Source organism: Rhinopithecus bieti, unplaced genomic scaffold (genome assembly GCF_001698545.2).
Source record: "Rhinopithecus bieti isolate Rb0 unplaced genomic scaffold, ASM169854v2 scaffold_81282, whole genome shotgun sequence".
Taxonomy (NCBI): domain Eukaryota; kingdom Metazoa; phylum Chordata; class Mammalia; order Primates; family Cercopithecidae; genus Rhinopithecus; species Rhinopithecus bieti.
Window position 1 is genome coordinate 1,118,518 of NW_016830182.1, and position 12,384 is coordinate 1,130,901.

The 12,384-nt window shown below is 58.4% G+C and overlaps 1 protein-coding gene across 6 annotated transcripts in view; it reads left to right on the forward strand.

The window, feature by feature from the left end:
• The first annotated feature begins 2,083 nt into the window (after positions 1-2,083).
• ZMIZ1 (zinc finger MIZ-type containing 1) overlaps positions 2,084-12,384 on the forward strand; it is a 242,727-nt gene continuing 232,426 nt past the window's right edge. For 5 of the 6 annotated variants that reach the window (XM_017865205.1, XM_017865211.1, XM_017865207.1 and 2 more), the window contains exon 1: positions 2,085-2,560. The gene's annotated coding sequence lies outside the window, so the exon portion shown is untranslated. Of the gene's footprint in view, positions 2,561-12,384 lie in introns of all 6 variants that reach the window. The other variant, XM_017865212.1, reaches the window with a different exon arrangement.

A 12,384-nucleotide genomic window follows, 5' to 3' on the forward strand; every position in this document is an offset into this window, starting at 1 on the left:
AGAATTTCCCCTGGGGAAAATAAAATAGCGCCCCCCCCCCGCCTGCGCCCCATACACCCCGTCCCCACGCCCGGGTGGACCTAAGCAGCAGTTTTCTGAGCTCTCAGAAATTCCAGACTGAGTTCACCGGCTGTCAGACTAGCGGAGCCTTGAGAATGAATTCAAAGCTGGCAAATTCATTTTGCCTTCTCTCCCTCGGTGGTGGAAGGAGTGATCTCTCCGGCTCTGAAGGAGTTCAAGCCGAGGTCAGCGAAGCCCTCAGAAGGATGTTCTAAAATGGGGGTGGGGGTAGAGCTCCGGCCTGCTTCACCGGTTGGCCCAAGGTCCGCGCTGATCACCGCCCAAGAGGCCCGGGAGACCCGCAAGTCTGTGCTGCACGTCCGCACTCCCTTGCGGGCCTCGTCAATCAGGAGGCGGCTCCGGCCGGGCCTGGACATCTTTGGCCCGCCCCAGGCCCCGGGGAGACCCCGCCCTGGCCGTCTCCGGGTGCCCGCCCCGGCGGTGTCATTGTTCTCTGACGTCACGCCTCCGCCCCGCCCCTCTCCCCCCACTCTTCCTCCCCCACCTCCGGCTCCCCGCGCCCGCGACTCTGCAGCCTCCGAAGCCCCGGCAGTGCAAGGCTCCCCCCGCAGCCCGGCCGGGGCTGCGCCCCCTTGCGCTCTCCCCAACTTGCCTTTGTTATTCCAGCTCCCTTCCTTGCCTCGCCTCCGACACGGCGGCACCCTGCAAAACGTGGAGCGCGGAGTCACCGCCACACCTGGAATCCGAAGCCGGCTCCGCGGGCTCCCGGCCGAAGCCGCCCCCGCCTGCCGGGGAGGGGAACGCGTGCGTGCGCGCGTGTGTGTGTCCAAAGGGGGCAGCGCGGGCGCCAATTATGATTGGGACTGAGGGTGCCGAAAATCAGGGGTGGGGGGCCTTGAGAAAGGGATATGGAAGAGGAAGTGGGAGAGGAAGGCGTGTGTGTGTGTGTACGTGAACGTGAGGATTTAGCGCCCAGGGGAACGTTTCGTGTTTTGTTTTTTGAGTGTATATAGTGTTGTGTACAGCGATGGGTGTAAGTGTGCAACTGCGTGTCTCTAAGCGTGCCTGCTGTGGCCGTGTAAGCGGGCATCTTAGTGAGGGAAAGTAAGCGACTGTGTGGGGGCGCGTTTGTGGTTTGGGGGGGAGCGTGTTTGCAATGCTGAGGGAGCGAACGTGTGTGCCGTTCGTGTAGGAGTTTCCGTGAGAGTGGCAGTGGACGTGAGCCAAAGTGGGCGCGTACTTGGATGCTCTCGGGGGTGGGTCGGCTAGGGGAACTCCCGCGAGTGGGTGCACCCAACTGCGCCTCGTGAGTACCTTAGCTCTTCGCTCCCTCTGGCAGTGCCCAGTCCGGGACAGAGGGCCGGGACCTAGCCTAGCAGCTCCCACGTAACCCGCGCGGACAGCGCCCCGGGCGCTCCGCGCCGGGCCTAGGGGAATCCACGCGCCTCTGGACTGTGCTAGGTGCCGCGGATCAACCGTGCGCAACTACCCCCGCTCCCTGACAGCTGTAGGGGGACCGCCCTCTAGTATCCCCCAAAGTCCTGGTGGTGGTCCTCTTCCCGTCCCACCCACCAGTCCCCGGGCTGTAGGAACAATTACAAAGTCTCCTCCAGGGGAAGGCTTTGGAGATCCAGTTAGCAACTCCCTCGCCCCCAATTAGGGTACCTGACAGCTCCCGGGGCCACGAGTGCACTCCAGGCTGGGGCGTGCCAGCGTGGGGCAGGGGCTGTCGGGTGAGCAGAGTGATTTTGGCTTCCTCCCCAAGGTGGTCTCTACCTCGGCTCAGCATTTCTCTCCCTCTCCAAACTTACTGGGGCTGGGGCCTGCAGGGGGGCTGGGGGCTGCAGGGGGCGTCAGGGAGTAGCGGAGGGAGTAGGGTAAGGAAGGAGGTGAGAGGACTGGCGGCGTAGCGGGGAACGAGGAGCCTGGAGGAGAAAAGCTGGGAGAGCGCCGAGACCGAGGAGCGGGGAAGAAAGAGAGGAAGAGAAGGGAAAGGAAAGGCGAAGGAGAGAACGAGGAGAGGCGAAAAGGAAAAGGGAAAGCGAGCGCAAAGCGCGAGCCAAGCCGAGCGGAGCAGAGTCGAGCCGAGCGTCGGCGGCGGCGCGGCGCTCCGCTCCGCCCTGACTCCGCACCGGCTTTTGTGGGCGGCCGGCGGCGCGGGGCCCTTTGGAAATAGAATAGCCAATGTAATCTGACACTTCAACTTGCTCGGCTCCGGGCGAGTTGATTCACTTACTCACCCCCTAACGCCGAGTTCCTTTTCACTGTCTGTGGACATTAAAAAAGCGAGCGGCGGCGGCGGGCGCCGGGGAGAGCGGGCGGCCGGGCGGCAGGCGGGCGAGCAGCGATCGGGCGGCTGAGCGAGCGAGCACGCCCGGCGCAGCGCTCGGTGACCCCAGCCCCAGCCGGCGCGGAGCAGGGAGGCCGGGCCGAGCGGATCTCGGCGCCCTCGCTGCGCTCCTCCCGGCCGAGCCTGCCCTACCCGGCGGTGGCGGCGGCGCGTCCTCCAAGCGGCGGCAGCGGGCGCTCGCAGCGCCCGGTAAGTTTGGGGCAAAAGCCAGGCGCCCGCTGACTCCGGGGCTTACCTCCCGCTCCCGGGGACTCTCGGGGTGCAAGCGTGGGGTGTTGGGTGGCTGGGGCTTTTCCTTAAAGGGTCCCCCGGGGCGGGCGACTGGCTGGCGGCGGGGCTCGCTCGTCCCCTTGGTGGCCGGGGCGGAGGCCCAGCGGCCGGCAAGCTCCCGGCTGCGCGGAGCCGGCTTGGGCTGCGCGCGGGGGCTGGGTTTGTCAGGGTGTGCGGGGCGTAAGTGTGGTCGTGCGCGCGCGGACCCGGTGCCCGCCTCCTGCCGGCGCGCTTCCAGCCCTCGCTCCCTGCACCCGGGGGCCGGGCAGGACCGGGTATCTGAGGAGGGAGGGAAGGACCGCCTTGGTCTCCTTCGCCTCCTCTGGGGAGATGCGAAGTTGTGCGCCCGTGTGTGTACAGGAACCGCTGGGGAAGGCGCCGGATTTCAGGGTGGCAAGGGGTGGTGGTGTTAAGTTGTGCGTCTGAATTTCCAGGGAAAACATACACTTTTGTAAATGGGAGGTGGGGGCGCGGTTAAGTTGTTTGTGTGGGAATTGCCCGGGGAAAGGCGGCGCGAGGTACAAACGAGGAACGCGGCGGGGTGTGTGTAGGGGTTTCTCCTAGGGCTTCGCAAGCCAAAGGGGCGCTCAGACCAGTGCCTGGACGGGGCTGCCCCGGCCAGGAGGGGAGCCCAGGGGGAAGATGTGCGTGTGTGTGTGTGCGCGCGCGTTGCAAATACGAAAGTAATTTCCCCGTGTTCTTTCTTCCTCTCCGTCTCCGGCGGCGGTGGCCCCGGGGGAGTGGGAGGCCAGCCGGGGCGGAGGTTGGGGGACCGGGGCTGGAGCCGGGGTCGTGGGGGAGGCGGGCTCTGGAAGCTTGCTTCACATTCCTGGCGTCTGGACTGGGGAAAAAACAGTGGGGAGCGCGGCCTCGGCGTCTAGGGCGCGGGCAGCGGGCGTGCGTCGCCCCCTTGCCGGGGACATCTGTCCAGGAAGCCGGCCGGGCGGGGAGAGGGCGCGGTGCTGAGGGCAGGCTCCCCGCCCTGGAGCGGTGGGGGCACGGGCGAGGGGCGGCCGCCTTCCCGGCCATTGTGCGCCAGCAGATTTTCACGGGAGACTGCCCCGGAGCCGCCGGAGAAGGCCGGGAGCCGGCCTCAGCCCCTGGTTTAAAAGACACTCCAGGAATGTAAACAACTCGGGCGGGAGGGCGGGCGGACGGGAGCGCGCCAGGGCAGCCGTCCTGGGGCCCCCATCCCTCCCCGGGGGACAGCCCGTCGGCACTGCCGCCCTGCCCTACCCCTCTACCTGCAGCAAACTTTTTCCTCCTCTGCCTTCCCTTCCCACCTCGTCCCTCCAGCAGGTCACAGAGTGAGGGTCGCTCCCGGGTGGGCCAAGGGTGCTTGGCACTCTTGCCTGACCGGGGAGGCCTGGCGGCTGGGTCGCTGCTTCGGTGCCCGGAGCCCCGGCTGCGCCTGCCGGGGAGCCGTCAGCTTCCTGGGCAGGCAGTGCCCGAGTAACTGGGGCTCTGAGCCTGCCCGCCTGCCTGCCTCCCTCCCTCCCTCCCGCTGCTCCTTCCCCCGCGCGCTCTCCCCCTTCTCCTCTCCCCTGACTGCTTTTCCAATGCCCTGACATGAGGGAGGAAGATTTAACTTGGCAGCCCAAACAAATGTTCTCTCAGAGGTCCTCCAAGAAGCTGGCGGCTGGGCTGGCGGGGTGAGGGCATGGCTCGGCCAGCCTTTCCCTCCTCTGTGCTCTGCCACGGACATTTGGAGACCTCTGGGTGGACAGCCCCGGGCATGGGAGAGTAGGGCCCAGCCCCAAAGATTTAAAAGGACAGTGGGCGGCCGCCTGTGGAAGCCCCTGGCTCCGTGCCGGGTGCAGAGCCGCTCCGAGCTGCCTCCTGGTGCCAAGGGTTTTCTGAAGGATTTTCTTGAGCAACAGTTTGTCTCCCTGCTGCAACCTGGGAATCGGGCCTGGTAGACCAGAGGGTTAACCAGTGCCGACTCCTCCCCCCTGGTGGGTGTGAGGACAGGCTGGTTACAGAGGGCAGGGCAGGAGGCCAGAGGCTGTTCCCAGAGGTGCCTGGGTTTGCTTATTACTGTTTTTGAAGGTACAGATAAAGAGGCAGGCGCTGGGACTGGAGAGCCAGCCGGGCAGCTTGGCGCTGTTGAATTCCAGCCTGCCTTCGCTGGCGCTTGTATGGTCCAAGGAGTGTGAATCTGCTGTTGAGCTATCGGGGAAGTTGAGATGAGAGAGCAGGCTCTTAGCCTTCTCAGCCCCTGCTGCTTTGTGAGGGGGTCCAGAGTAGGGGAAATTCCTGGCCCCTCACTTGCTGGCTCCTGGCCCGGGTGCAGGGGCCGGGTGGGTTTGTGAATACCCCGAGCCTTGGGCTGACCTTTCCCTCTTCAAGTCGAGGATGTTGAAACACCAGCATCAAACAAAAGACACATTGAAAGCCCTATCTGCTACAGAGCACGTGTGACTTGGAGGCCCAGGGAATGCATTTGGAGGGAGATGGTGTTTTCTTCTGAGCTTTATGATTTCGGTTGGGTTTTGTTTTCTCCCAAAGGACAGAAGCGTCTCCTTGTCCCAAATCACGAGGTTATGAAACGCTGTTTTCACATATAAATCTCAAAAGTTTAGACTTCTGAGACTTGGTGGCAGTGACTGGGGTGGGGTGGGTGGGGGGAGGAGAAGGGAGCAGTAGGAGTGGACTCAAGAGGTGGATTTGGCATTTTGGGTAGGGCTCACTGAGAAGAGTTGGGAATAAGAAATTGCCAGACTTATGAATAAATAGCTTTGTCTATGCAGAAAAGGGTTGCTGGCTTCTTTGTGGGGACAAAATGTCCCTTTTCCCTCCTGAGGAAAGTGGGGAGGAGGGTTCTTGTTCCTCTCACAGCCAGGGGCAAAATGAAGAAAGGTCCAGAGACTGCGGGGTTTGGCGACAGAACCACAGTTTCTCCCTGGCGCGCGCGCACACACACTTCCCTAGCTACAATAACACAACCGTGTCTCCATCCCTGGCCCCCATAGATATGCCTCCAACATAGGACAGGTGTCCATGCTTGACTCATTCCAAAAAATTGCAGGGGCAAGGACCCAACTGAGAAGACCTGCAAACTTCACTTTTTTTCCTGTTTCTTCCTGATGGGGGGAGGGGTGAAGGGATTTAGGAAGGAAGGCACTCTGAAGCCTGCTGCATCCTGAGAGTTTCCTCAGGAGAGTACCTGCCTATAAAGCCACTGACCCTGAGGGTCCAACGAGTGTCCATGACCCTGGCCTCAGGGTGAGGCATTGTTGTAAGAAATTCGGGCACCAACCAGTTAATTTCCAGAAGCTTCTGTGGGCATTTGGTCATGGGACCAGGAAGCAGGGCCTGCAGGGTCGTGGCTGGGTCCCCTACATTTTCATTCATAACTTTGCTCCCCAGGGCCCTGGCCCAGCCCCTGTCGCTGCTGCCTGGTCTTTATGAGTCTCCTTAGGTTTTGTGTGGACAACAAAGGCCAGGCTGCCACAATTACCCAGGACACCGCTGCAGCCTTGCCTGGCGACGGCTCTGACCTCTTAGCAGGACATAGTGCCCTCTGCCCATGCCCTATGGGGGAGTGCTCTTTGTCCTTAAGAGTCCCCCAGGATAGGGAGGCAGCAACTCGCCTGGCTGTAAGCTCCGGGGGATTCTGAGGTTGGGCCCTACCCTTAGAGAGGATGAGGGGAGGAGACTGAGAAAAGCAGTCCTAGGCCTAGGCTCTGGGTAGAGGCCAGACCCCATCATGATTGAGAGGGTCTCCCTATTACCCAAGGAGATGGGTGAGAGGACCAAGGTGTCAGGAGGCTGTTACTTGCTATCTATGTTGGGCCAGTAACTCTCCGGTGCTGGACCTCAGTCTCCTGATCTGTAAAATGGGTCTGAGGGCAGAACTCCTCTGATCTCACATGGTTGCTGGGAGAATGAGGCAGATGTGGGCATGAGTTCCCTAGGCATGTGCCCCTTGAAGGCCTGGGAGGCTCTGTGTACAGAATGGGTGGAACACGAAAGGGGTTAGATTGCAGGTGCTGGAAGCATTTTCCTGAAGCTGCTCTCATCCAGACCTACTTCCCTGGCAGCTGATTGTCCAGCGTTGGCTTGCATGCCCCCCCAGGACAGGGTACTCATTACCTCCTGGAAGCCTCTGCCTTCAGTGGGGCAGTTGTGAGTGTTAACATGTTCTGCTGCATGCCTTCTGCAAATCCACACCTCCTGACCCCTCTCTGGGCTTGAGATGCTGGGGGCCCTCCAGACCATAGACTCCTTCTTTCCTGAATGATCGTGGGTTCAAGACCAGTGCCTAGGCAGGCCCCTAGGTAGGGGGACATGTTCAAATGGCTGCTTCTAGCCCTTATTGGGAATGACCTGTTGTGGGGGGCAGGGACGGGGGAAGGGTCTGCCTGGGGGGCTCCCTGTCATCTGCCTTTGTGTGCCAGGTTTGTCTCTGGGCACTTGCCTTGGAGCAGGGTATGAGAAGGAAGGGGGTGCGTGATGAGGGGTGGGATTGGGTCAGAGGCCCAGCATGGATGCCACAGGTGTCGACTGTGAGTGTCTACCCTGTGGATAAAGACTGTGTCCTGGGAGAGACCAGAACTGTGGAAGACAGTTCCTGTTCCTCAGGAGCCCACAGTCCAGTGCCAGCAGGAAGATCAGTCCAAATAAATAATTAACCACTACCAGCTGGCTGCCTGCCATGGGGCGCGTGATGACAGTAGTAACCACAGCCCCTCTCCTTTGTATGGTACTTGGTGGATTTAGAAGCTTTTTCCATCTTTGTTTAACCCCAATAACAACTGTGTAAGCTAGTTACTATTTGGAATTATCCCCATTTAACAGAGCAGAAAATCAAGGTTCAGAGTGGTCAAACAACTGGTGGCAAAGTTAGGACTGAACCTCAGGCCTTACCGATACCAACCCCTGCGCTGCCTCCTTTCCAGTCCACTGAGTGAGTGCTCTAGCCAGGCTGGGACATGGTGCAGAGTCAGGATGGGCTCCAAAACTGGGTGCTGGGGGAATGAGGTGAAGGAGGAGTGCTTCTCAGGAAGGGTCACAGATGGGCCTCACCTGTCTTCCCCCTCCCATATGGCAGCACATGGTCCATGCCCCCAGCAGCTGTATCCCTTTCTTTTGTCATAGTGTCTTACAGCCGGAGCTTGCTTTGAGACACATATCCTGCCTTGACTGCCCTGGGCACATAGGTCTATACATGGGGCTTCATGCCCTTGTCTGGCTCTGGAGCAGGAGGCAGAGGTATTTCCAGCCCCCCAGGTCCCCATGAAGCCGTGCTCTTCTTTGGGATCCTGTGGTTTCTGTAGTCCCTCTTCAGGCTGAGTCAGTCCCAGGCTATGTGGGACACCCACTCCATGTGAGACCTTGGGTTCCTTCTGCCCCTTGTAGCCTCCACCCTTCGGCCTGGTTTTCTGTAGCTCAGCTGAGTGCCACCCTAGGACAAGGCTGTAGCTGGTGGGGTTCAGGCCAGGGAGCAGCCCGGCAGGCTGAGCTGGCACCTCCCCAGGAAGCCTGGCCCAGCCTGGCACACCTGTGCAGGTAATGACTGTGGCTTGGGAGGGCCCCAGGCCCTGCCTGTCAGGCCCAGCTGCCGGAGTTACTGGAGGATTGTGCTGGGGGAGGCTGGGGTGTGTGAGCTAATTAGATTTCTTAGATTTCAATGCTCCCCTAATCCTGTTAGCCCAGCTGTAATTGTAACCACTTGAAGGTTTCGGCTGTGGCAGGCTGTTGAGGACAGACGGTGTGGGGACTGTGCTCTGCCCCAGGCCCAGCCCCACCCCTAGACAGCCAGCTGGGGGTCTGGGGACTGCCTTCCTAGGTCTTGAGGATGGGGGCCTGAGTGATGGTGGGTGTGGTGTTTTTCTATAGACAGCATCCCGGACTGTCAGAGTGGACATAGCCCTTTGAGATTACCCAGTTCAAACCCTTCACTGTACAGATAGGGAAACTGAGGTCCACAGAGGGACAGAGACTGGCTCAGGACCTCGATGGCTGGTAGCAGTGGAGCATCAGAGACTAGTGGTCTGACTTTGGGATATTTGTCCCTAGGCACTTCAGGGAAAGTCTGGAATTTCCAGGGACTAGTAAACCCTCCAGAGACTTCTGCCCCTAGAGATAGGGGTTGGGGAACTTCATTTGTCCCCAAGCCTGCTCCCTAGTTGGCAGTTACCTGTCTTATACTCCCCCAGCCCTGTGTGTGTGCACACCTGCACATGCATGCACACCTGCACACACATGCACACACTGGCCCTGCTGGCCAGGGCTTCTGCCAGGGCTCAGGCTGCCTGGCCCAGGGCCCTGAGACCTGAGAACTCTCTCCCTCCTCTCCAACCAGTCTTACCCAGATACTTGCCCTCTTGGAGCCTCCAATTCAATGCAGATCAGGAAATGGCCAAGCTGTTCTGTGGGGCAGTGTGTTAAAATACATACACTGTACTTTCCCCAGCTCTTTCTTCGAAAGTTCTGTTTTGGTGTCTGGCTTAAATGGAGATCTGTCCTCTCTCCCTGCAACCCATTCTCACTTCCCAGTCCCCAAGGGATGGCTGGCAGGGAGGATGGGGATGGTGTGCCCCGGAGCTTCCCACTTAGTTGCTGCCCTCCTCTTAGCTCGGGAGCTTCAGGGAGAGATCTGGAAAGCCCCTTCCACTCTGAACTTCTCTGACTCTGGGTTTTGCATTCCTAAGCTTGTAGCATAAAATTAGTGGGAACTGATTGGGTTACCTGGTCTGGCCTTTCCTTTCCTAGCCCAGGAAACTGAACCATGGAAAGAAACACTTGGTCTCATCCAAGGTCAGCAGCGAATGGGTGACCGACCTGGGCCTGGAACCCCGTCTCCGCCAGCCCATTAGCTCATGAAACATTTATTGAGTGTGTGCTGTTGGCCTGGCACAGCCCCCTTAGCCACTCTTGAGCTCATTAATAAATGCTCTTCGGCTCTGATGAGAGGCCCAGCTGAACCTTGGGGGTGGGGTTCACTTCTGAGTGTTCAGGGTGAGGATGAAGGAGGGGAAGTTTTCAGACTCCTAGATCCTCTGCAGCCAGGGGAGCATGGAACACTCCTGGTCTGGCATTAGAGCCCCCGCCCAGCACCATGTGTCTTTACAGGGTGGTTGCATTGTGAATTTGAGAGAAGTGAAACAGGGCCGGGCACGGTGGCTCACGCCTGTAATCCCAGTACTTTGGGAGGCCGAGGCGGGTGGATCATGAGGTCAGGAGTTTGAGACCAGCCTGGCCAAAGTAGTGAAACCCCATCTCTACTAAAAATATAAAAATTATCTGGGCATGGTGGTGCGTGCTTGTAGTCCCAGCTACTTAAGAATTGCTTGAACTGGTGAGGTGGAGGTTGCAGTGAGCCGAGATCGCACCACTGCACTCCAGCCTGGGCGACAGAGCAAGACCGTCTTAAAAAAAAAAATGTAAAGCAGAAACCATCTAGGGATGGTGGCTTTCCGTACCTCCCCCCTCCCCTCCCCCCCAGCCCTCCAGGAGCTGACCTTTGTCCTTTGCAGAGCAAATGGCCCACTGGCTTGGTCCTGCCTGCACTTCCTCTGTGTATGGGGAAGCAGGGAGGTGGCCTTCTCACTCCGCCCTAGGATTCACCTGCTGAGAGTCACCTTCGTCAGCCTAGGTGAGAGCACACTAGGAAGAGCCAGCTGGGCTCAGGACAAGGGAGGAGATGCCAGGTGCCTGGACCTTGCCCTGTCCACAGGGCTCCCACCCAAACTCCCACCCCTACTCCCTGGTGGACCTTGACCGCAGCTGGGAACCACAGCGCATAGCTCTAACCATTCAGCAACCTAGTCGAGGATTGGCAGGGCACAGAGACCTCTGAGAAGAGTCCTGAAACGCTTTCCTGGTGTGTGCAAGTGGGACGCGTCCTTACAGGGTCTCTGTCCAACCTTCTTATTTTCCACGTGGGGAAACCCAAAGCCCAGAGAGGTGGTGGGATTGGCTGTGGGTCATACAGCAGGGTGTCTCACTGAGAGTGAGGGGTTCTGTGGTCAGGGTTGGGAGGGGTGGGGTTTTCCATCAAAAAATGGTGTTCCATCGAAAAATGCTTTGGTGTTCCTGCTGTTGCTTACATCCTTAAAACAACTTGCCAAAGGTCTGCCATAAATATAATAGCCAGCATTTATTGGGCAACTAATGTGTTTCATGCTTTTCCCAGGCTGCCTGGGTTCAGCTCCGCTCTTTGTGAGCTCGGTAGCTTTGGGCAAGTAATGTTTAACTTCTCTGACTTTGGTCTCCACATCTGTAAAACAGGCTTACTAGTAGTCTAGTAATAACTAACATACTACTTCCCCCATAGGTTGAGAAGATGAAGTGCGCAAAGCTCCTGGCACGTAGTAAGTGCTCAGGAAAAGGTGCCCCTAGTCATGGTTACTGCCAACGTTCCCACTGCCTTACCTCTGATTTACAGATGAGACGGTGAAGTCGATTGCCCAGGTCGTGTGGTACCTGGGGCCCAACCAAAGCGGCCTGCTGGCACTCAGGCTTCCTGATCTCCAACTCCCTGCCATTTTCCACATTCTCGTGCAGCACAAAGGGCTGGACCGTCATCTCTGAGAGGCCCCCAGTCATAACCCAAGTACACTGTAAGGGCAGCCTGTTCCCCTTGGAAAGGTGTTCCAGAGGGAGGTGTTGCATCTGGGCTTCTGTCTGAGAAGCTTATTTTTTTTCATGTGTAAACTGAGGCTCATAATAACAATACCTCCTTTTTGGACTCTTCCCGTGTGAAGGGAAGGAGGCCACAGGGGGACTGGGCTTGTCAATTGTACCCTATTATGCAGAATCGCTGTGAATGGTAACTGACTGGAACTTCTGGCCAGTCACTCACCCCTCCGAGCCTCAGTTTCCTCATCTGAAGACCATGAGCTGAAACAACATAATCTGTTCCCAAAGTGGCTTTTCAGGTCCACCAGTCCCCAAAGGCAGAAGGGAGGGCAGCAGAGCACCCCCCACCTCCCCAAGAAATTGTCAAACCTATTTGCCTGGAGGAGATGGCTCGGAGTAAATAGTTTGCCTCACCCAGCCTTTCCCCAGACTACAGAGACCAACCCACCCCCAACTTTTTTTTTTTTTTGGAGTGCAGTGGTGCAATCTCAGCTCACTGCAACCTCTGCCTCCTGGACTCAGGTGATTTTCCCACCTCAGCCTCCCGAGTAGCTGGTTCTACAGGCATGCGTACCCATGCCCCGCTAATTTTGTATTTTTTTTTTTTTTTTTTTTTTGCATATGGGGTTTCACCATGTTGCCCAGGCTGATCTTGAACTGCTGCGCTCAAGCAATCCATCTGCATCTGCCTCCCATAGTGCTGGGATTAGAGGCGTGAGCACCGTGCCTAGCCCCACCCTTTTTTTTAATGCAAAACAACTGCGGAAAAGACCAATAGACCGTTTTGGGAAATGTGTGCGTAAACAGTCCCTTTTAGCTCCGGCATTGCAGCTCCGTCCAGCGGGTGGGTTACCTGCTGAAGAGCCACCTTTCCAGGGGAGCCTTTCACGGAGGAGAGGAGGGGACAGTGTCTGCACAGGAGAAGTCTTCCCCTCAGTCTGCTTTCTCGGCCTTTCCACCTCTTTTTGACCCACCCTCCAGCCTACACATGTCTATCACTTTTGCTGGCCTCCTTGTCTTTTCTCTTTTTGTTACCAGACCACAAATCTGTATGTGGTTGGGCAGTCCCGAAAGCAAGGCCAGCTGGGCAGAGGGGTGGGGCCTCTGCCATGTCCCTAGAGATAGGGCCCAGAGTATTGCTGGCTGTCAGAACTAGA